The following is a 24,651-nucleotide window of genomic DNA, read 5'->3' as shown; positions in this document are numbered from 1 at the left end:
CACATACACTTTACAGGGATCAAAATGTCCCACTCTTTTCCATGCAAAGTGGGAGGGAAGTGGAAGCAAAAATATGAAGACTTTTTGTTCTTGTTCTTATTTGTTTGTTTGTTGTTTTTTTGCTTGTCAGCCGACTTTCGGCGGAAAATCAGACATTAAAAGTATGAAGACTTTTTGTTGTTGTTTCTCTTGTCTTTTGATGTTCTTTCTTCTTGACTGACATGCGATTTAGACACACCCCCCCTTTCAAAAACCCAGCGCAGCCCTGAATAATGGCCAAATAAATTCAATAAAATGCTAAGATGGATATCCATTTTTTTTCGTATGTAATAACGTAGTAGATATTTTCCTGTAGCTATTAATTGTATTCTTCAATTTTCTTGATTTAAGTCAGTAAAGCAATCAAAATCAAAATGTTGATATTGTACAGTCCAAAAACGGCCGCTTGTAGCTATATTTTTTCGCTTTGAAAATAAGGGGGGGGGGGCGTACCGGGCGCAACTGCTGGCAATTACCCGGCAGCAACATCAGGAGAATGGCATAGCGATTAAATGCGAGCGAGCGAAGGAAGCGAGCTTGAAAATTTTGATATTGTACAGTCCAGAAACCGCCGCTTGTAGCTATATTTTTCGCTTTGAAAATAAAGGGGGGGGGGTTCGCACCGGGCGCAACTGCTGGCAATTACCCGGCAACAACATCAGGAGAATGGCATAACGATTAAAATGCGAGCGAGCGAAGCGAGCGAGCTTGAAAATTTTGATATTGTACAGTCCAAAAACGGCCGCTTGTAGCTATATTTTTTTTCGCTTAGGAAATCAAGGGGGGTGGAGGCGCACTGGGCGCAACTGCTGGCAATTGCTGACAGCAACATCAGGAAAATGATATAACGATTAAATGCGAGCGAGCGAAGCGAGCAAGCTTGAAAATTTGATATTTTACAGTCCAAAAACGGCCGTTTGTAGCTGTCCTTTTTTCGCTTAGGAAATTAAGGGGGTGGGGGCGCACCGGGCGCAACTGCTGCCAGTTACTGGCAGCAACAAATATCTCGTAAACACATTTATGATGTAATCTGGGGAATTTCCAATCCCAGAACTGTATACTATTTTAATTAGGGGGGGGGGGGGGAAACCCTCCGTTAATTGAAAGTATCTTATATCTCCTCCCACCCAAGGAACATTTGCATTTCTTTAAACTGAAGTAACAGACCTGGTGCACACTTTAGATGAAACATTTTGAAATCTGTCGATCTAAAGTGTATTAAGTAGAAATGACTGAACGGGGAGGGTATGGGAGGGGTTAGGCCTATCCCCCTCTTACGCGAGGGAGATTTTGTATTTTCAGAATTGAAATTCAGCCATCTTTGGGTGAAATATTGAGACAGTTTTCTATCAAAAAAGTAAGAGCATTTCCACATCTCGGGAGTTGCGAGGAGCAAAATGATCTGTTTGTCCCCAATACTTTTATGGGGGAACCATCCCCCTCCCCCTCTATCGACGCCTCTGCATATGAGGGAGCATTTGTAAGTGAAAGATCCGCTGCACACTCTTTGATAAATATAAGGAAATAAAATCAATCTCAAAAGTGTACAAAGTCTATCGAAAGGGACCCAGTAGCGGATCTTTTGCATATTCATGATTGCAATTCAGCGATCCGTTGCATAATTCTGGCGGTACTTGTCCAATTTTCCATAAATAAAGTTCGAGATTTGTCCTCATCTCGGGAATTGTTGGAGGACAAATAATTTGTCTGCCCCCAACATTTCCGTAGGGGCAGGGCAAATGCCCCTTTGCCCCCCCCCCGATAGATTCGACGCCCCTGATCATCCCTGGGTATGCCCATAGATGTATCAGAGTCATCATCGTTTCAGGAATGATGCAGGAAATGGAGGGGGGGGGGTTCAATTATGGCGGTATAGTTTTTGTTGTTTGTTTGTTTTCGTACATAATTTGCAGATGGTCCCGAGTTGCTCACTTCATAGCATGTTTACATGTAAGCCTATGCTATTTGACGTTGTCAACGACTGGACCATACCTTATGTCGACATTACTTTCTTCGCGAGCGAGCGAAGCGGGCGAGCGCTTGAGAAAATTATGTATACATTATCCTACAAGATAGAATACTGTTCAGCTCTGTTACCTGTCTGAAGGCGGGCGTACGAACGTCATGTAATATGACAAAAGTGATACAATCACATTTCTGCTTCCTCCATTTTTTCTCAAATTTCAGGGGGAGGGGTATGATTGTACAGGCCATCCCCCTTCTCCATTTCAGGGGGGGGGGGGCCCTCCCCCGGGATTTCCAGAGCACCACTTGGAGGGAGTTGGAAGCGGTTGTAAGAATGGCCCGGGCTATTCAGCCAAGACTAACTGGGCGAATGGTGAGGTGGTACATAGACAACAGAAACGAGATTTCGATCATAAAGAAGGGTAGTGACAAACCAGAGTTGCAAGAGAAAGCAATGAGCATACAGAGATTATGTGAAAAGAGTAAGGTACAAGTAAGTCCTGTGTGGATACCAAGGAAGGAGAATAAGAGGGCAGATGAGTTGAGCAGAAAGACAGACAAGGATGATTGGTTCGTGAGTTGGGAGGTATTCAAGTGGCTGCATGGAAAGCAAATGGGGGCCCCATGAGGTCGATAGATTCGCTTGTCACCATAACGCGAAACGCGAGAAGTTCAATTCTAGACAGTGGTGTACAGGTACCAGTGGCATTGATGTTATGTCTCAGAGATGGGAAGGGGTGACGAATCGGAGTGTGCCCCCTCCGAGACGGGCCGGGAATGTCATAGAAAAAATGAAAAGAGAACGGGTAAGAGGGACATTGATAATTCCCATGTGGAGGTCAGCTCCTTTTTGGTCAAAAGTTTGGGACGGCCAAAAGTTCAGAGACTTTGTCAGTGACTGGGAGGTTATTTCCTGTCAGTTCGTGATGAGGGGAAAGGAGAGAAATGATATCTTTGGAGATGAGAAGAGTACATTTAAGCTTGTTGCTTTGAAGATAAGATTTTAATGCACTATTCATTGTCACGACAGGCTTAGGCATCGAGTCAGCTCTCCGCCATGCACTAGACAACGCCGGATTGCCGTCGACCAAGTTCTACAGCCTGGCCGGTGACATGGCGGAACACCTGGTGGGAGCAAGGAGTGACAACACGACAAGGAAGTATTTTCGGCTTTCCAAAAATGGGAGGCTTTCATCAGTTCGGAAGGAGGGAATGCTATCTCAGCAGGGCCAATACACGTCGCGGTCTACATAACCAGTCTCTTGAAAGAGGGCGCTTCATTAAGCGTAATTCAGTCAGCGACATACGCCGTTAAGTGGGCCCACGGAGTCGGAGGTTTACCTGATCCGACAGATAATGCGTTTGTGAAAAATCTACTCGAGAGCGCAAAGAGACGCCCATCTAAGGCTGTCAAGAGGAGAGATATAATTTCTTCGGACGAAATCGTCCAAATGTGCAATAAGTATGATGGATCCGAGGATCTTTTGGTATTGCGAGATTTAATAATAATAATAATAGTGAGACTCTTATAAAGCGCACATTTCTACCTAAAAAAGATACTCAAGGCGCTATAGAACAGAGTACATATTGTGTCACGTTACAGCAGTATCACAGAAAATAATAAGACAATAAACCAACAAACAATAGTCCTATATACGTACACATACTATACATACAGGTATACAATATCTTCAATTCAAATTAAAAATATATGTCTTGAGATTCTATTTGAAACTATCAATGGAAGATGCTTCTCTAAGAGATTTTGGTAGGCCATTCCATAGTTTTGGGCCCATATATGAAAAAGCCCGATCCCCCCAATTATGCTTGATTCGAGGTACCTGTAATGTTAGCGAGTTTGATGAACGGAGATTACGTGGTGGTTGGTGAAGATGAAGAGTATTTTGAAGGTAGACAGGGGCAAATTTACGCAATGTACGGTAAACAAGAAGAAGAATCTTGAAGTTAATACGTTTTTCTACAGGAAGCCAGTGTAGGGAACGAAGTATTGGGGTAGTATGCACAGTTTTCTTCTTGAAAGTAAGTAATCTAGCGGCACAATTCTGAAGACGATGCAGTTTACTGAGTTCTTTTTGTGGAAGGCTGCAAAACAGAGAATTGCAGAAATATAGACGAGACGAAATAAGAGCATGCATCAGTTTTTCTGCTGCTGATCTAGTTAAATATCTCCGAATTGAGCCCAGGTTACGCAAATGAAATCTTACAGATTGGGATACATATGAAATGTGGTCTTTGAATGTCAGATTTGCATCATAAACAACACCAAGATTACGAACTTTGTTCGAAGGCTTGATATTACTATTGCCAATCCTAACAAAACATGTATCAGAATTCACTTTAGACAACATCTGTTTGGATCCTATCAGAATAAATTCTGACTTACTGTCATTAAATCTGAGACCATTTCTTTCCATCCATGCCTTAACATCATCAATACATAATTTCAATCGTTTTACAGTTTCAGTGAGTTCAGTCCTGGTTGGTGAAAAGGATACAAATATTTGTATATCATCTGCATAACAGTGATACTGAATGTCGTGTCTTTCAAAAATGTGTCTAATCCTTGAAAGATATAATGAAAATAGAAGTGGTCCACCTACAGACCCTTGCGGGACTCCGCAAGTAAGTGCAGCCGGATCAGAGTTACTGTCATTTATCTTAACATATTGTGAACGGCTGGCAAGGTAAGATTGAAACCACTCTAATGCAAGTCCTGTGACACCAACAGATCTGAGAGTCTGGGTGAGAATGGAATGGTCAACAGTATCAAAGGCTGCCGACATATCAAGTAAAACAACTGCAGTGATATTCCCAGCATCCATTTGTCTCAAACATTGATCAGTTAGGTCAGTAAGTAATGTCTCTACACTATGATCAGGGCGATACGCTGATTGGTGGCTATCAAGAAAATCATTCTCCTGCAAGTAGTCTCGTAGGCGTGAAAAGATTTGGCATACATCGTCATTTGTTTTGCCGGTTTTCTGAGATTCAACGAGATGCAGTCCCTGAGGGCGTCAGATATTTGTTTTTATGACGATCACATGTCCTTACAGCTGAACAAGAGTAAGACGGACCAGTACCGTAAGGGCAGTACAGTAGTGTTAAGCAGAGGAGAGTCAAGCGCTTGTCCTCTGAGAGTATTAAAGAACTACATGGAAAAAGCCGGTATTAATGTTGGCTCCGATCAGTTCAGACAAAAGGGGCGAGGAGCCTTGTTAGAATGAATAAGAAGCTCAGTTACACAAGAGCTCGAGAGACAGTCGTAGCTCGGTTGAAGGAGGTCTCTTGTAGACCAAAGTTAGGACTGCATTCACTAAGAGCAGGGGGTGCATCTGCAGCAGCTAAATCTGCATTGCCAGGTAGGCTTTGGAAACGTCATGGGAGGTGGAAGAGTGAAAAGGCGAAAGATGGTTATGTGGAGGAGAGTCTAGAGTATTTGTTGTCAGTTAGCAAAGCTCTCCGTTTATAGACACAAACAGTTTAATCGTGTGAAAGTTGTAAGCATGGTAAGCTTTCAAGAAGTAGAACAGTTGAATTTGAATTTGTTAGATTATACCCAAAGTGTAACCGACAAGGAGCATGTTTATAAATCAGAATATCCACATTCTACAATAAGAACCGATATGAAGTCAGTAATGTTTGAAGTCAGTTGTCGTTTACAAAGGTGGAAAGAACGTTTAAAGTTTGGAGCATCGTAACATTGTTAAAAAAACTGTAATGAACGAATCGGTCACAGATCCCGAGGTACACGTTTTATCACTTTGTGTGAACAAAAAAAAAAAAAAAAAGAGGAAAGACTCTTCTCTATGTTTATTTATACTCTTCATGAACTAGACGCAGCCGCCCGTTCTTTGTGTTCTAGTCGTTGGGCAAGCTGTCCCGAAAGTGAATATACTTTGTATTACGGTGTAATGCTTCGTGTGGTTGGCACTATAGGAGGAAATTAAGAGAGCAGACGTGATATTACGTCCCCTCCACGCCCACCCTGCTGTTCTAACAGGAGTGTAAGTCAGCATTATTTCGAACAGGGTTGCAAGTTCCCGTTATCTTTCATCTAGTGACAATCCATTGAACAGGTAAGTTCTCGTTTAATCTTTCTAATATGTGGAAACTGTGCATGTGTGGTGGTTGTATAGTGGTAGTGGTTTGTTTGTATGTGTGTATACGTGTGCCCGTATGCGTACGTGTGTCTGTTTGTGTTTGTGTTTTGATGTTTGTGCGAACGATTTTTTTTTTTTTTTTTGGGGGGGGGGGGGGCAACAGCAGGCACTACTGTGGCAATGAAAATGTCTTCAACGTGTATGAGCACGTGTTTATAGAGTTCACAGCGGCGTTGATTTCAAAATAGTATTGCATGGGTGTGTCAATTTCAGCGGTGATGCGGGCTAGGAGAGAGAGACCGAGAGAAAAGGCATACGAGGGAGGTACCCTCCCTAAATGTTATCTGTCTTTGTTCATTTTATTTTCACTGCAGTCATATTCTTCCATCAGTCTCAACTTCAACTTCCATATCACTATTCTTTGTCCCAGAATAAGTTTGGCATGCTTTATGCATGAGCGAATACTTTCGACACGCTGTAAATAATTTCTCAATCGTTAGCTGATTTTAGCACAAGCGAACTGCCAATTTTATGCACACCGCAAATACATACGTATTTATAAACAAACACAAACACTCAAACAAATCCTCATAGTGCCTATAAAGCACCTCAATACGCAACGCATTCTTCCATAATATACAATAACATACACACACGCGCGCGCACACGCACACACACACACGCACGAACGGACACTCAATTATCATGTGCGCGCGCACACACACACTTCCTTCAAACCTCACCGTGACTTTTTACATGGCTTGTTTGCATGGATGTAGCCATGCAAGTTATGTGTTGGTATTTCAATGACTATGTCTACAATGAAATTACCCCCCAAAATGTACTCCGAGGGCGGGCAACAATTTGTGCGGTACAAATTATCGCCAGACGACAATTTGTGACGGGGCGACAATTTGTGACGCCAACTCCGTCACAAATTGTCGCCCCGATCCGGGTTGACAATTTGTGCCGGGGCGACAATTTGTATCGCAACAGCCGTCGATTCTTTTCTTTTTTTTGTGGGGGGGGGGGCAGCAAGAATACGTAAAAAGGTCGAGGAGTTAACAAGCAAACTAGGGTGCCTGGGCATTTTTTTTAAATTGGAGTGGAAAGATTTGGTGCCCACGTTGCTTGAATTTATCAATTTTCGTACAAACACTCAGACACACACACACACACACACACACAAACACATACAAATACAGGTCTTAAAGATTCCAGGATGTGAGAAATGGTAACTGACGCGATAACACTCTAGCAACTCCCCTTTCCCATCACTCATTTCTTCCTGTTGCCACTATGGGGACATTCTACACAATTACGCATTCTTAATTGGTTTATAGATGGCGCTGTTCATCCTGTCGGTCTCGTGGGCCTTCTTTACGACGCAGTGTTGGTCTCGTGACTCTCTTTTGGAAAATGTCTGTATCTTGAACCTTTCTTTTTCTATGTAGTGTTGAACGAATGAGCTGTTTAATTCGTTGAGCTATTTTACTTGATGTCGAATGTATGACTGCTGTATGACTCGAGGGCTGTATGACTTGTGGGCTGTATAATTCGTGGGATATATGACTCGTGGTTATCGGTCTCGTGACGCGCACCCAATTGAACACCTCTGCATTTACAAACACGTATCCTTCAGATGTATATTTGTGTTTCTGCGTGTGTGTGTGTGTGTGCGTGTGTGTGTATGTGTATGTAACTGAGTTCACAGTTCCGGAGGTATTCAACCTGCACCTGCACATCAGTGAGTGCGGATGTCTGTGTATTGATTTCGTAATTGACCAGACATTTGCTCCTGTGACAGTTGCTCCGGTCTAATTTTCTCGAAGGATTATGGTTAGAGTAGTAATTAGTGTTAGGTTAAGGTTGGAGTGAGGATTTAATAGGATTAGGGTAAGGGTTATGTTCGTACTATGTATATATATATATATATATATACATACATATATATATATATATATATATATATATGTATATATACATATATATGTGTTGTTGTTGTTGTTGTTGTTTTTTTTTTTTAATAGCAGATATTTATGGGAGCAACACTGTCGCAGGAGCAAATGTTATTGAACCTGATTCATAACCGGTATGTTTTTATACATGTGCATGTAATAGTGTATAAAGATGCAAAAACAAGACGGATGTCATCTGTACACACACAGACACCTATCTTGTAAATATACATTTCTATTTCTGTGTATGTCTGTCAGTCTTGTGTTTTTTGCGTGTGTGCTTATATAGGATATGGAATAACACTCACATGTCACTGAAACTGATATCAGTAATTCTTCATCAGCCCGGTAAAAGCGAAACCTTCACTACAGCAAATGAAGTGAGTACATGTATAAATACTCTGGACCCCGTTTTATCAAAAGATAAATTTAACGTTAAGTCAAGATAATTATGAATAACCTCTCAAATCAACTCTAAGTCCACTTAATCTATTATTAACTTCCAAATAAACTTCAAGTCCGTTTTATCAAGAGACCCAGAGTTGAAATCAACTCCAATTTCCTCCGAAATCAACACATAAGTTTTCTCAGCCGCTCCAAGTCCATGATAACTTTATAGTTGATAAAATATTAACTCTAAGTACAGACGGTCTAGGTAGACTCAATTGCAAGGCAATTTACAGAAGAAAGATGACTGTCACACTTTCCTAGTCTAGCTGGGGACTTGTTACAAATGTTTGTTAACTGCTCACTTTCTCTAACATTTAGTTCCGTTTCTTTCATGTAATTATGGTCTTTTCCTTGCATAAAATTCACGATCGGCACGCACTGCTTACGCGACTGCAGCACGCAAACACCCTACTGTCCCTAGACAGCAGTCTCAATCCCATCCTGCGCGCCCGGCGCCTCGGGCCGCCCGCCCGCCCGCCAATCAAGCCATCGCCAGCAAGGGCAAGTAACCGGAACCGCGTCTGTGTGCAATGCATATCTTGCCAAAGAACCCATATGCGAGGAAATTAGTGATTTCTGACGTGCGTAGGCCTACGTAGAGCTAGTTCGTCAATAGACACTAATCAAGAGTTTAGTAGGCCTATACAGAAAATAAAGAGTTTAATTCTATAACACCGAGTATGACAGTAAGATCTAACCAGTGAATAGGCCTAACGCTAGGCCTAAGTAACGTTACAGCGAGTCGTTTGTACTTACCGTAACACTGCAGACTAGAGCGTCTACTAGGTCTAGAATTTCGACATGTAGACTCGCGATCTATTCTTTACAAAGCCGATCTGCGCCGTAAAGGTAAAAACAAAGTACTGTAGTCACCACACTCTCACCAGTTTCCATAATCCTCCACGTAAACACACAAGACTTGAAACAATGCATACACGACCTTCACCTTGGATAGTCAGTTACTGTACGTTTATTACATCCATGTCAATGAATACTGTGGTGTTTGTACCAGTAATGTTAGATTTACTGAGATTCTACGTAGTGCAGTGTGCGGGATCTTTACGGTACGCGCGTACACAGATTTTCGTTGAGCTCGATATGTGCTAGATCTATCGACCTACTTTCGTCAATACAACGCAAAACAACTGCATATTTTGCGGTTCTGTTGCAAACATACAGTGTATATACTTCTAATTCAGCGGCTGTAGCGCTAATAATACTGCGTCGTGCTAGCGACATGCGTGTACATACGTGTTTTTGTTGTTTATTTTGCTTTATGTATTGTATTGTTTTTAAGCATACAGTACCGGAAAGCAGCCTCGTCCTGTGTTTTTTGTCTTGACTAAATCAATAATTAAGTCAAGGTGAACAGCTATAACTATAATCGACTATCAAGTCTCTTCGTACAACGGAAACTTACAGTTGATTTAAAGTTATAGCGAACTTCAAGTTGGATAAATTTCACAATCAACGCTAACTTTATCTTGATAAAACGGGGCCCGGGGCCCCGTTTTATCAAAAGATAAATTCAACTTTAAGTCAAGATAATCTATGATTAACCTCTCAAATCAACTCTAAGTCCACTTAATCTATGATTAACTTCCAAATAAACTTCAAGTCCGTTTTATCAAGAGACCCAGAGTTGAAATCAACTCAAACTTCCTCCCAAATCAACATATAAGTTTTGTCAACCGCTCCAAATCCATAACTTTACAGTTGATAAAATATTAACTCTAAGTAGAGACAGTCTAGATAGACTCAATTGTAAGGTAATTTACAGAAGAAAGATGACTCACACTTTCCTAGTCTAGCTGGGGTGTTGTCACAAATCGTCGGTCGCATTACGAACCGGCGAATGTCCGAATTTGGGTCGATTTTTCAAAATTCACTTTTTTCCATTTTTTGAATGTCCATACCAAACTCTATCCATCCCCAAAATATCAAATAGCAAAATTCACGAAAACACGTATTTTTGGTAATGACGAATTTTCAAAATGTCCAAATGCTGCAATTTGTGACATTACGAACCGGCAAATGTTCGTATTCGCCGGTTCGTAAAACCCCTGTTCAGACGGTAACACACGTGAGGTACGGTACCGTGTATGTGGGGCGAATCGAGGAGCTTGCGAGGCCGCGAGCGAGGGCTCGTCATCACCATCAGTCCCATGCACTCGGAATTGTGCTGGTATGTAACTACTAGGTGCATTTTGTTGCTCATTTGTTATTTAATCTTCTGTTTAAAAACAAAAGTAATGATAATCGGGGCAGGTTAATGTGTAATCATAAAATATTACATCAGAGAAGTAGAATTGCTCGACAATATCATGTAAAAGTAGCTTGCCTGTGTATTTCATTTCCTTTTAGATCCTACACCTAGCCACCACCCACATGGCCACAGGGGTCCTTGATTATTCTTGGTCAGGGATAAAGCAATCCTCCCATACAACCCTGATGCATTTTTTAAAAACTAAAGCATAGTAGAATCTATAAACTGAAAAAAATATCGTGTAGCAATTGCAAATACCCAGGTAGAACTGTAAATAGGCCCTAAGTAATAAATGATTATCATTGTTTTCAATAAAGATTCATGTTGTCGCATTTAAAAAAAAAAGTATTTAGGCCCTAAGTAAGAATGAGATTGCATGATGAGACTGTTTAGCGTTAGTGTTAAGTGTTATAGTTACATAGCTTCCTTAAGCATGCAAGAAAAGCTACTCTGGCCTTTACTGTCTAACTATAAATCCATAAAAATCATAAACAGTAAATTTATAGGCTCTAGATCGAGGTTGTATTCACCGGTACGGTACTGCCAATACTGGTACTTATTTTGATTACCGGAACTGCAGATATCAATGAACTTTCAGAAAAATTAAACGAAGTTGGTTACCGGTACCGGTACTCACCGTTTTTTTTAACACTCATATACAAGTATAAGCCTATATCCAGGGATTTTTATTCTATATAAGTTATCCTATTTGTGCCCTGATAACACAGACATGATTTTCCCTATTTATATCTTGGGGATAATTCTAGGAGCAGCAGGCCACTGCAAGCAGGAGCCGAGTCCCCACAAACAAAGGCTGCACCGCTATCATTACAACTGTATCAGCTAGCATCCAAGGAACATCAGCAGCTCCTCTCGGCGCAGCAGCAGCATTAGCAGAGCCTGTAAAGTGCAACTGTAGCAGCTGAACTTCTCCATACAATTGTAGTCGCGAAGCCTCTACGTGCTACAGTAGGCCTACCGACAGTACTATTACAACAGAGCGTCTACGTATGGTACCGTAAAACTCTACATTTGCAGCAGCATGATCCTAACTTACAACTGTAGCAGCTGAGCCTTTCAGACTGTAGCAGCAGAGCCTCTACGTACAGCCGCAGAGAGTAGTGGTGATGAGGATGTTTTTCCTTCTGCCTATATAATGGTAAGTTTGATTCATAACAAGTGATTATGGTACCGGTACTTGTGGACCATAAAGTGTACCAGGAACCAGGTATTCACAAACATTTCTCTGTTTACATAATATGTAGGTGAATGGAATAGGTCATTTATTACTTTCAGTGGAACAGATGATTGGACAATACCATGTCATTTGACAGAAATCACTGTTTTGATATCTGGAATGTAATTTACCTTTACTGTAATGTTGATCTTATCTAACTCTACTGTCTAGTATCTTATGTAGATATTAACCTGGTGAGGACAGGCTGATGTTGATATTACAAGCTCTTCCCTAGACACCTGCTTGAGCATACTTGGGGCAAGTTTCTAATGGCCTTACTGTAATTATTTCATACATGTATATCAATGTTGACTGCTACTCAATGTAGTAAAAGAGAAAAAAAGCAAGCACTTCTGTGTATAAGATTGTTAGGTTTTTATGTGAAAGACATCACATTTCTAATCAAAGAATGTGTAGTAGTTATCATTATTTACCTTTGCCAACCCCAAGGTGTAAGAGCTCGACCAATAACACCTGAATTACTATGCCCTTCAGAGATCAGCAGACTTTGATGACAATTTGCATTTCAAATAGGTATGCTGGCTGTAGCTATTTTCATTTTGTCTCACAAAATGTCGTAGTTGATTGCCTGTAAAGAATTTCCTTATGTTATTTGTTTTTTCTTCTGAAATTGTGCTTTAGCTCTAAGAAATACAGCTTCTTCACATTTTTCAAACTTGCAGGTACTTGTAATGTTTTATCACATAGTGTATGAAACAACTGTCAAATTTCTCACTGAAATTGTCCATACAATTTTTTTTTGTGTGTTTTTGAACCACCGTAGGCATAGATGTTCTTGTCAAGTGGAAGAGGGATGGTTCTATGACTCCTGTCAGCTCAAGTGACCTCTATCATGCTCAACGGACCAAACCGAAGCAAGGTTCCTGCGTACATATGACAAGTGAAAATGGCTGGTGGAAAGGGAGGGTGCTTCAAGTCTTCAACATGCCCATGGATGGACGTAGGATGTCAGATGACGAGGGCATTCCTCTTTCTGCCTGAGGTAATTTGAATACATAGTTACTGATTTGTTCTACATCAATAAGTTTATCAAGATATATTATGTCCTTTTTCATTTTAAAATATGTAGAGATTTTTATGAATAGTATCATGTAGGTACAATGTACTTTCATTGCATTACCATTTCAATATAAATGTTCAATTACGTGTAATGAATAAAATGAATGTTGTAATTATATTGCAGTTTGTAATGACTGTAGGATGCTGAAGACTGTTAGCTTTCCACTTCCTTTCTTTAAAAGTCTGATATTGATTATTACTTACAATGTATTATGTCAACGTCTCTTCTCAGTCCCAAAACAAAATCAATTACTGATAATTTGCTTTATGTGCATGTAATACACTGTAGATTCTAGTGTCTATGATAGATGTTTGCAAGTACATGTATATCTAGTATAAATCTTGTTGATTCTACCCTCAGGATGGTCACATAATTTATTCATTGATGCATTGCTCAAAACTTCCCTAGCAGTATCGTTACTTGCGACAGCAGTAGCAGAGCCTCAACGTCGATATGTAACAGCTGAATCCCCAGAAACATCAGCAGCACCGCTTGAAGCAGCAGCAGCAGCAGCGGAGCCTGTACATACAGCTCTAGCAGCTGAGCCTCTAAGTATGACAGCAGTGGTAGAACCTCTACTTACAACTGTAGCAACTGAGCCTCTACTTATCACTGTAGCAGCAGAGCCTCTACTTGCAACTTTAGCATCTGCACTTCCAGGAACATCAGCAACACTGCTAGAAGCAGCAGCAGCAACAGAAGCAGAGCCTCTACAAACAACTGTGGTGTCCGCATTCTAAGAAACAGCGCAGCAATGTTATCTTTGAAACTGAAGGTAATTCAACTGGAGTTGAGAAGTTCAGGGCATTGTATAACTGCTGTTTGTATTTCTTTCGTTATCTGTCTGTGTGGTGTAAATTCCTAAAAAAGCAATTATGAGCCAAAATTTAATTTTCCAATAACAAATATAAAATAATCTAAACATGTGATAAATACTTTGATTATCTTTTTTTTTCTTTTATCCTTCACTCTTGTAAAAAAAGTTTGTGGCAGGCAACCTGTAAAATTTAAAGAACATAGTTTGTCTTCTGCAAACAATAGTTTAAAAAAAAGCAGTAAATGATTGGGTAACAATTATTCAACCAGACTTGGCAGTTTCATCAAATTATGTATTTGTTTTCCTTGCATTAGGTGTACCTGATTTCAATTTGAAAGCAGACTAAGTCCTCCACTCCTTTAATTTTCTAATTTCAGATTACAAAGAATACTGAACCTTGCTGGATGATGGAAAACTGTTAAATCTCGAGAAAGCAATGTCCTTGTCAGACATTGAAGAACCGATTTTGATGGTAACCGGACACAGGAAAGCAATAGAAAAATGTTTGTGAAGTGTAATGGAAGTACAGCATATTCATATGCCGTTTGTATTTTATACTGCCCTCTATCTAGTCTTGTGGGTATACATCTGGTTGTATTTACATTATTATATCTGGTGCACTAACTGTTGACCAACTTTCCTAAAATAAAGATCATTTAGGCAAACTACATGTTTCTTGTAAGGAAAAGAAAGGGAATTATTGGTGAATTTCTTGCTCATAATGGCTTGTACAAATATAGACTTGATGCATGATCAAGTTTGTAATACTTTCTGGTAATTGTTTTATCTTCAGTGTTACATATTTTCTACATGCTTTCAATAATTTCAACACAGTTTCACATAAATTGACCAATTTTGATCACTTCGGGAGGACCTTATTCAAATATAAAAGAAACAATAGAAATAAAGTGTAGTGTTCCAGTATGTATTCCATTTATTGTCTCTTCATTGCAAATTTGGAAACTACTGCCATTCAGGCTTTTGAGGGAGTGGAAGATAGATGTCAGTGCAAAGCCAGAAGATTTTCACGTGGAAGAATCTGTAGGTACTGATATCAGTTCTATTCCTGATAGATCTTCAGTTGTCATGAAAAAATTCATGGAATCTAAAACAGAATTGTCAAAGAAAAGCTGAACAGTGGGGAAGCCTACAAAAAGTCAGAAATATTTGTAGATGGTAGAACACATTTTAACCATCAAAGATGTGATTCAACACGTAACCATAAATCTTTCGGCTATGATTGCCTCAGTGAAAATGACAGAATGTCTATCAGACAATATTATCATGCCTTGAAAATTCTGGTCCTAGAATGAGAATGGCTAGCCAGACATGTCAACACTTTGTCATGTTGTCCCCCATCCTAAGGACAGCAAAAAGAGACAAATGACGTACACTACTCTCCTCCCATCAGTCCAGTAGTTGGCAGACTGTTAAAGTTTGTAGACTCGTGTTTATAAACACATTGGGTATCACTTTCATTAATTCAACCCTGGGCAAAATTACCTTGTGAAGTGTGAGGAGAATGGTACACTTGATCATGTTATTGCACTATTTGTGACTAACACGCGTACTACTGTAATATATTTGTGAAGTCGAAGAAATGCAGAACTTCTCACCAATTTACAGGTCAGATTACCTCGTGAAGTGTTGGGAGAATTTTGTATTTTGTACATGTTATTGCACCACTTTTATAGCACTTTTTTGGTCAGAACACAATTCTGAAATGCAACAAATGCCTAACTTCTCATCGATTTCCAAGTGAGATTACATTGTGAAGTATCATGGAGAATGTCACATTTATTTTGTATTAATTGTAATATAATGTATTGTAATAATAGTGTACAATGTAATTATTGTGAGCTGTCGAAAATGCAAAAAAAAATCACTAATTTACAGGTTATATCTGGAAGTTTGAGGAGAATGCCTTTTTTTTTGTAGTTACTGTAAGTAATTATGAACACACATGTGGTATGCTGCATTTTGAATTAATAAAATGCAGAATTTTTCACAAACTTGGGGTCTGGTGAATAGAAAACAAACCAAAGAAAAGAACAAGAGAATAGAAAAAAGAGGAGTTATCTAGAGAGACACAGATACCTAGAATTGGGAGAACGAGGTGATTATGACTGCTTTGTAAGAGGGTATGTGTGTGTGTGTTCGAGTGTGTGTACTGGTATGTGCGTGTATAGTGTGTGTTTGTGTATGTTTGTGTTTACATGGGTGTAATTATATTCTCTCAATACTGATAATGAATTTACACTTTTTTACAGACAGTGACTACCAGCTAGGCACACTTTTAGTACTCATCCAGTAATCAATAAAACCCCATTGCACAGTTTGATAACATTACTGGCATCAACAATTAATGTGTAAAGAAAGTAGGTTGTGTGTGTCGGTTCGAGTGTGTTTACTGGTTTTGGTATGTGCGTGTATAGTGTGTGTTTGTGTATGTTTGTGTTTGTATGGGTGTAATTATATTCTCTCAATACTGATACTGGTAATGAATTTAACACTTTATTTATAGATAATGACAGGGCTGCCAACATTTGCAACTACAGCGTAGTTGAGAGTGAGACCCCATAGGCCAATGCTATGATTTAGGAGGCAAAATGAGTGAGATCAATAGAAACGCATGCAAATGAAATAAAGTTTTAGAGTGAGAAAGGACCAAAATGAGTGAGTCTCACTCTCAATGACGGTGAGAGTTGGCAGCCCTGCAGTGACTACAAGGCACACTTTAGAACGGTACTCATCCAATCAAAAACCCATTGCACAGTTTGATAACATTACTCGCATCAACAATTAATGTGTAAAAGTACAAGTAGGTTGTATAGTTTGAGAAAATAACTGTGGTGTTTGTTACACTTTCCTAATATCCATGATTATGATACAACTAACATGAATGAACATGAATGAACATGAATGAATCACAATCCCACTACCTAGAGCGGCGAATGTATACATTACACTGTGCGCGTACCACCTAAGCGTGTGGAATGTGTTATGATACGCGCCATTTTATGTTACATTTGCCGGTTCGTAATGCGCACTCTGTGAAGTCCACACGTATTGAGCATGGGCTTTACGAACCGGCAAATGTACAAGGTACATTCATTTGCCGGTTCGTAATGCCCGCTCTTAAGTACACGATATACGTAAAACGCTGAAATGGGGGGCTTTACGAATCGGCAAACGCACTTTGCATCACTACCACAGAGCCCCAGGTGCGGCTACAAAGTAATATTTAGTATCAAACAAAGCAGAAAATTCCGCTTTCATCACTCTTTTAATATTATCATCAATGTGTGGTTATAAGACACGTTTTTATACGTTTAAAGAAGTCCCGATTCTTTAAACGCGATTATCTCGTAATCGTGTTTCCGCGCAAATTCGAACATTCGCCGGTTCGTAATGCGACCGACGAAATGTTTGTCTGTTAACTGCTCACTTTCTCTAACATTTAGTTGCGTCTCTTTCATGTAATTATCGTCTTTTCCTTGCATGAAATTCACGATCGGCACGCATTGCTTTACGCGACTGCTGTACGCAAACACCCTAGACAGCAGTCTCAATCCCATCCTGCGCGCCCGGCGCCTCGGCCCGCCCGCCCGCCAATCAAGCCATCGCCAGAAATGGAACCGCGTCTGTGTGCAATGCCAATGCATATCTTGCCACAGAACCCGTATGCGAGGAAACCAGTGATTTCTGACGTGCGTAGGCCTACGTAGAGCTAGTTCGTCGATAGATACTAATTAAGAGTTTAGTAGGCCTAGTTTTCTATACAGAAAAATAAAGAGTTTAATTCTATAGCACCGAGTACGACAGTGACTTAAGATCTAACCAGTGAATAGGCCTAACGTTGGGCCTAAGCAACGTTACAGCGAGTCGTTTGTACTTACCGTAACACTGCATGGGTGACTAGCGGCGTCTACTAGGTCTAGAATTTCGACCCGGTAGACTCGCGATCTACTAGTATTCTTTACAACGCCGACCTGGGGCCTGTTTCACAAAGGTCGCACTTAGTAAGTCAGACTTAGCGCTAGTCAATCTTAGTCTAAGTGCGACTTTTTAAGTCTGTTTCACAAAGTCAATCTTAGGCTAAGACTGACTTATTCGATTTGAATAATAATGTACGAGCCAAAAATATGCAAATTAGCCATTTGTTGTCTGCTGATGATTTTTGAGTAATTTCTGGAAGGGAAATTGCTTTGATTATCTGCAACTACCTACGATTCATGACATTACTGTATCATTCGTTATTCACAGTGCTCATTTACTGACTCATATTATTTCTCTTTTGTACATGAATAGCCGCTCGTTTGATGATTATTTTGATATAACAGATGTTTTGTGCATGAGGCCTCTTTAATCCAGTCCCACATGTATTGGACTGTGTGAAAGTTAGGATGAATGGGGTTGCTCGCGCAGCTCGCAGCAGCTAGCTGGCACTGATGATATGATTTCTGCATTCTGTACAACCATTCACATTGCACAATTGGTAACTGTGGACCTTGGTAGAAGAGGATTCTGGCTAGCCTCTTGTTGCACACGAAGAGAAGTTTTCTTTTCCAACTAGCTAGGGTTGGTCGTAACTACAGAAGTGAGTGTAGCTTAATCTGTTACTACTGTTAGTCATTAGGTAGGTCCTTGAAATTATGTAATTTGAGCAAGAGATGATTCATCGAAGGTTAGCATGGTTAGGAAGGGACTGAATATTATGAACTCTGTGTGTGTTGTACCGATACTTGTATTGTAATTTGTAGAGTCTGCTCATTAGTAATATGTCATTAGACAATGTCTACATTAGCCCGACCAGACGCTGTTCAGTGTTAATACGATGTGCGAATAACTGGGCTGTGTATAGTTATGTCTACATATAAACTCTTATCAGTTCTAGTATTAGTATGACTATCAATTAAACATGGCTATGCCTAACAGTTAGTGTAGAGTCTGTGCACTGTGTTATTAATCAAGATAGGGGCACAGTGCCACATCTTCATGATTTTGAAGAAAACAAAGTGCATGATTGCCCTAGACTGCATGTATAAGGTTAGTTAGAACCATAATAAATCATGGCTATGGCTATCAATTGGTCAAATTTTAAAGTCCAATTGCTGGGCCCTGAGTTGAATTGGAAAGTAATTGATGAATTTATGCATTTTCAGATTTTGGAAATTGTTTGAGAACTGCATCAATCAAGATTAGGCATAGAAACTACTAGACCTCTAACGTTTTCCGTGTATACGTTTAATACTGTAGCCTTTGATGCGAGGCAGAGGTGACTGTCTATTGGCTAACCGTTTCCTCTAACTGACACAAAATGCTGGGGGGGGGTTGTTATGTCTTATTTTGTTTTGTTTTTTGCTTCCAGGAAAAAAAAAAAAGCATTCATTAAGATGTAACTGGTACCGTAGAAATGGAACTTGGCTAATTTCATTGGCAGTCATGTGTAGAGGTACTGTAGACCAATAAATCTGCCTCTTGTTGGGTAGCCTCTTGTTAATTGTATATACGGTCGCTAATGCAGTTGACCGTATTACAGACTGTACAGATACAATTAGGCTACCAAACAAGAGACAAATTTATCGGTCTAACCAGTTAGTGTAGATAGACACAGCCCTGTCCTGTACACAAGAGGTATGATATTTCTAACAAGTATAGGTCTAACTAATTTGTTGGGTTTTTCTAATTTGTTGTGAATGCATGACATCTATAATGGATAGGCATGCATTAATATTCATGGGTAAGCAGCTAAGAAGATAACACAGGTAAGAAAGGATTGGTAGAAATATAATTAATTTCCAAAGTCCAGATACATGTAGATTATATAGCTCTTTATGAGCTAAAATTTTGGTTTAACTTAACAGTTCATACTACCAGTACATTTGTAGGTAGGGATCTATTTTTATGACTATTTTTAATTTGGACCATTGTTCAGTGAATAGTGTAGGAGTAGACCCTCTACGAAACTAGTGATTCTCTAGTTTGTTAAAAATGCTGCCATCTCACTCAGGATAAGATAAAGTGGAAGAAATTAATGAATATTAGGAGTTGATTATGCTTTTGAACTTCCCATTTTGGAATTTAAGTCTGACTTTACGCATGGCTTCAGGCCATGCGTAGAGTTACGCAGGACTTGGTGGGACTTACGCATGACTTAAGCTTTGTGAAACAGGATTTAAAGTCCTGCGTAAATTTACGCAGGACTTTGGGATTTACGCAGGGTTTGGGGATTTACGCATGAGTTAAGTCAAACTTAAATCTTTGTGAAACACCCCCCAGCACCGTAGAGGTAAAAACAAGCTACTGTATAGTCACCACACTCTCACAAGATTCCATAATCCTACACGTACACACACAAGACTTGAAACAATGCATACACGACCTTCACCTTGGACAGTCAGTTACTGTACGTTTTTTATATCCATGTCAATGAATACTGTTATAACGTTAGATTTTAATGCTGAGATCCTACGTAGTGCAGTGCTGGTGTGCGGGATCTTTACGGTACGCGCGTACGCAGACTTTCGTTGAGCTCGAGATGTGCTAGATCTATCGACCTACTTTCGTCAATACAACGCAAAACAACTGCATATTTTGCGGTTCTGTTGCAAACATACTGCTAATTCAGCGACTGTAGCGCTAATCATATATACTGCGGCGCAATAGCAGACTACGCTTCCGTGGCTGTGTTATATGTGGTAAACAATACATTCGTGATTTTGTTGTCTGTTTTGCTTTATGTATTGTATTGTTTTTAAAGCAGAAATTTATAGAGAATCTAGAAATATGACAAGTTTGATATCTACGGAAAGCTAAGAAGCTAGTTAACAAAACTGGATATCTTTTAGACGACGTAACTTTACCCCCAAACTGTTTTTGAGATTGAGAAAACACCCAATTTCCATGACCACGTAGCTCCGTTCGCTACAAGAAACATCAGATTTGAGCGACGTCACCAAATGTGTATGAGCTGATTTGCTGTACCGGCTATATGAGACCCGCTCTGGCAAAACCCGAAACTTCTCGGCAAATGTGATTTCGCGCTACAGCCCGAAAAAGGTAAAAAAAATGACCTCAGGGACCAAATTGACATTTTGGTATCACGTTGTAGGGGACATTTTCTAGTTTCTGATTGATATCAACAACATTTCGAAATGCAGCCTACAAAATGTGGAATTTTGAAGAGAAAAGTGGGATGTCAATCTCAAAAGTTGGCCCAAATCTTACGTCTTAAAGACCAAATCGCCTTCGCTTACGGCGAAAATGACTGTTCTCTTGGCGATCGTGTCTTAGATATTCTGCGTTGAACCCTGACACATTTGGTACCTCTACCTCTGCTTATTCCAAATATGGTCATGGCGTGATGTCATGCTTTCATACTTATCTTACTTTCATTCATAAATTCGTCTGAAACATGCGTAAGTTTGTGCAAATCGTCTCCCGGACGCGTAAACAGCCTTGTTACCAAGACACTTGATCGAAATATGTGCAACCTACGTGTTATACTATGGGTATCGCTGCAGCAACTGTGCATGCTTGCATGCAACACGTGTATCGTGACTGCTGCTCAGCACGGAAATGTTGCAGTTTCCCGCTTTGTTAGACTATTTTCTTTAGCAAGTTGAGGTAGAAATTAGAATTTAAACCAACACACAAGAGAAAAAGAAGGTCACATTTATCTAACAAACCTTCATCATGCCATTTCGAAGAAGAATCAAGCTGAAATCATGGCATCAAGGAATGCCTCTTCACTGCCGATTCTGCTGGTACTGTTGTGCGTACACCTGATCACGGCGATCGCGAATCTTGAGCTGATTACAATAGGTTTTGTGCTATTTCCATAAATCTATGGGTGTAAAAATGATTTCCAATCAATTACAGCTCTTTTACTAAGTTGTCATCCTTCATGAGTATGTAAGTTACCTCAGCTATACGCAATTCCCCCACAATGCTTGATTTGTTGTGTCAATGATAACAGCAAATTGTGGCTGTACGAAGGAACAGCTGATCACGGCGATCGGGAATCTTGAGGTGATTACGGTAGGTTTTGTGCTTTTCAAACGTCGTATTTCCGTAAATTTCTGGGTGTAAAAATGATTTCCAATCAATTACAGCTCTTTGACTTAGTTGTCATCCTTCATGAGTATGTAAGATTACCTCAGCTATACGCAATTCCCACACAATGATCGATTTGTTGTGTCAATAATAACAGCAAATTGTCGCTGTACGAAGGAACAGCTGATCATGGCGATCGTGAATCTTGAGCTGACGATAGGGTTTGTTCTTTTAAAACTTTGTTTTTCCGTAAATTTATGGGTGTAAAAAATGATTCCAATGAACACAAAGAAACAAACAATTTCACGACGTGAATATATAGTTATGGCGGACGATTGATTCTAGATTGACAAAAAAATTACACACCAATTTCCTGAAAAGTGCACACAGTTTGCCTATAGATACGTAAATCCCACTGGGTTGCATACACATTTGGTGACGTCACAGATTTGGCACTTTTCGTAGCCGTATCGAACTTTTCCAGTGCTCAAATTTGGTAAAAATAAAGATTCTTGTATTCAAAGCAGAGACAACTTTATTGCATGATTTATGTCAGAAATTAATCAAAATAACATTGAATGATGGGAAACAGTCAATTTATATGATATTATTTCCTATAAATTTCTTCTTTAAGCAGACGGTACCGGAAACCAGCCTTGTCCTGTATTTTTTGTTTTGACTAAACCAATAATTAAGTCATGGTGATGAGCTATAACTATAATCGACTATTAAGTCTCTTCGTAAAACGGAAACTTACAGTTGATTTAAAATTATAGCGGACTTCAAGTTGGATAAAGTTAGCGTCGATTTCACAATCAACGTTAACTTTATCTTGATAAAACGGGGCCCTGTACATGTATGTTGTGTATTGATTCATGACACTTGACTCGTATCATGTGTGTTAGCGCACGTATATAAAAATATAAAAGCTGCACCTAGACGTAAAAGGCATGAATATTTTGCTACTGCTAATCAAGCTTACGTACGTACAGGATACAAACTATAACCAATGTAACTCTGTATATAGCTTCTATTTTAACATTCATGTTCGCATGAATAGCTTATTTTTATTTTTTGTTAGCATGTAGTTTATCTAAACTTATTGTATGCAAGCGTACCAAGACAATTACCCCCCCCCCCCGAGCAATTATCCCACGGCTAAATCCTGGTTAGTGGTAAAGTTAGAGTAAAGATTAGGGTTAGGATTAGGTTAAGGATCAGAATAAGGATTAGGGCCAGGTAAAGGGTCCGGGGTAATTACCCAGGGGGTAATCGCCCTAGACCCATATGCAACGACTTTGGTATGTTCTGCGTGGATGCGGTGTCAAAACAGAAAGAGCAATTGTACGACTTTCCGTGAAAACAGTCTGTCATTAAATGCAATGGTTTTCATTAATGACCAAACGTACTTTCACCAAAGGGATCTCGCGGTGTATACCTGCACGACTTGCCCCATAATTCTAGTGACGAAATTACTTTGCATTATATAATTTCGTAACGAAATGAATTCCACGAAATGATTTTGTGACGAACTCACTGGCTGTAATTGATTTTGTAATGAATGATTGATTGATTTCGCGACGGAATGATAAGGGATGTTGATTTCGTAACGAAATAGTTTGGAAAGGTCGATTTACGTGACAAAATCACCGACTTTGAGAAAGGATCACGTGTGCGACACTTTGCGCCCCATACTTAACTAGCGGCTGGACGATCTCGCACGGAGAACGAGTTAGACTCTATACACAGCTGACAATGCGTAAATTATTAGCAAATTCCCTGGACCCACGTGAAAAACGCAGACGCATGAGCCTCAGGCTTAATCCAGAAGTCTGCGGTTTCCCTTTAAACAGTCACGAGCGTTTTGCAGTATGTATGTGCTGCTGTACTAGAGCCTTGCGTACATTTTTTTTCCAGTAATTTATGAAAAAATTTGATCCACTATGATAGCATTTTGTTTTTATACAGGGTCTACATGAAAACAAGTGGATAGGACAGATATTTAGTGATATATTTTTCACACTAGTGTCGAGTTAGAACGTGTTTGTAAAATCGACTTACAGTTAGCAATACAGAATTGATTTCATCTTTAGATACCTATAAAAACAGATAAAAGAAAGAGAATTCGGTAGGCCTATGCGACAACGGATGAGTATCAAAACAGTTGGAGTGTGTGCAGTTGATATAGGCTACATTGACGTCATTTGTCATCTTTCGTGATTTCGTATCCGCACGCGGACCCACATTTGGGCCAGCGTTTTTTTCTACCTAAAAGTAGGCAGGCCCGACACCACATCAAGGAAAGTGGCGAAAGTAGATCTGACATAACCCTTGGCCAGTAATCGTTACACGTACTAAGGTGACTTAACATAACTTTGCAATAACATGTTCACCCGCTAGCAATTTCTTCAGAAGTATTCAGATAAAGTTTTTGCTTTGATATAACAGTGTTCTTGAGAAAATTAAGGAATTTTAGCTTCAAACTACGACTATGTTTATGTGAACATAATCATGGGTCTTATCCAAAAATAGTGTTCACTTGGACTAAATTTTCATATTGACACTTGTATTTCATGTTATATATCATATGAAAGCTGAGAATCTGCCGTTTTCAGAAAAGTACATGTCTAGTATATTTAACGTCAGACTTTTCCGTAAT

Source organism: Diadema antillarum, unplaced genomic scaffold (assembly GCF_040938485.1).
Source record: "Diadema antillarum isolate AM-2024a unplaced genomic scaffold, OU_Dant_1.0 seq00000531_RagTag, whole genome shotgun sequence".
NCBI classification, from domain to species: domain Eukaryota; kingdom Metazoa; phylum Echinodermata; class Echinoidea; order Diadematoida; family Diadematidae; genus Diadema; species Diadema antillarum.
This window is presented reverse-complemented; position numbering follows the sequence as displayed.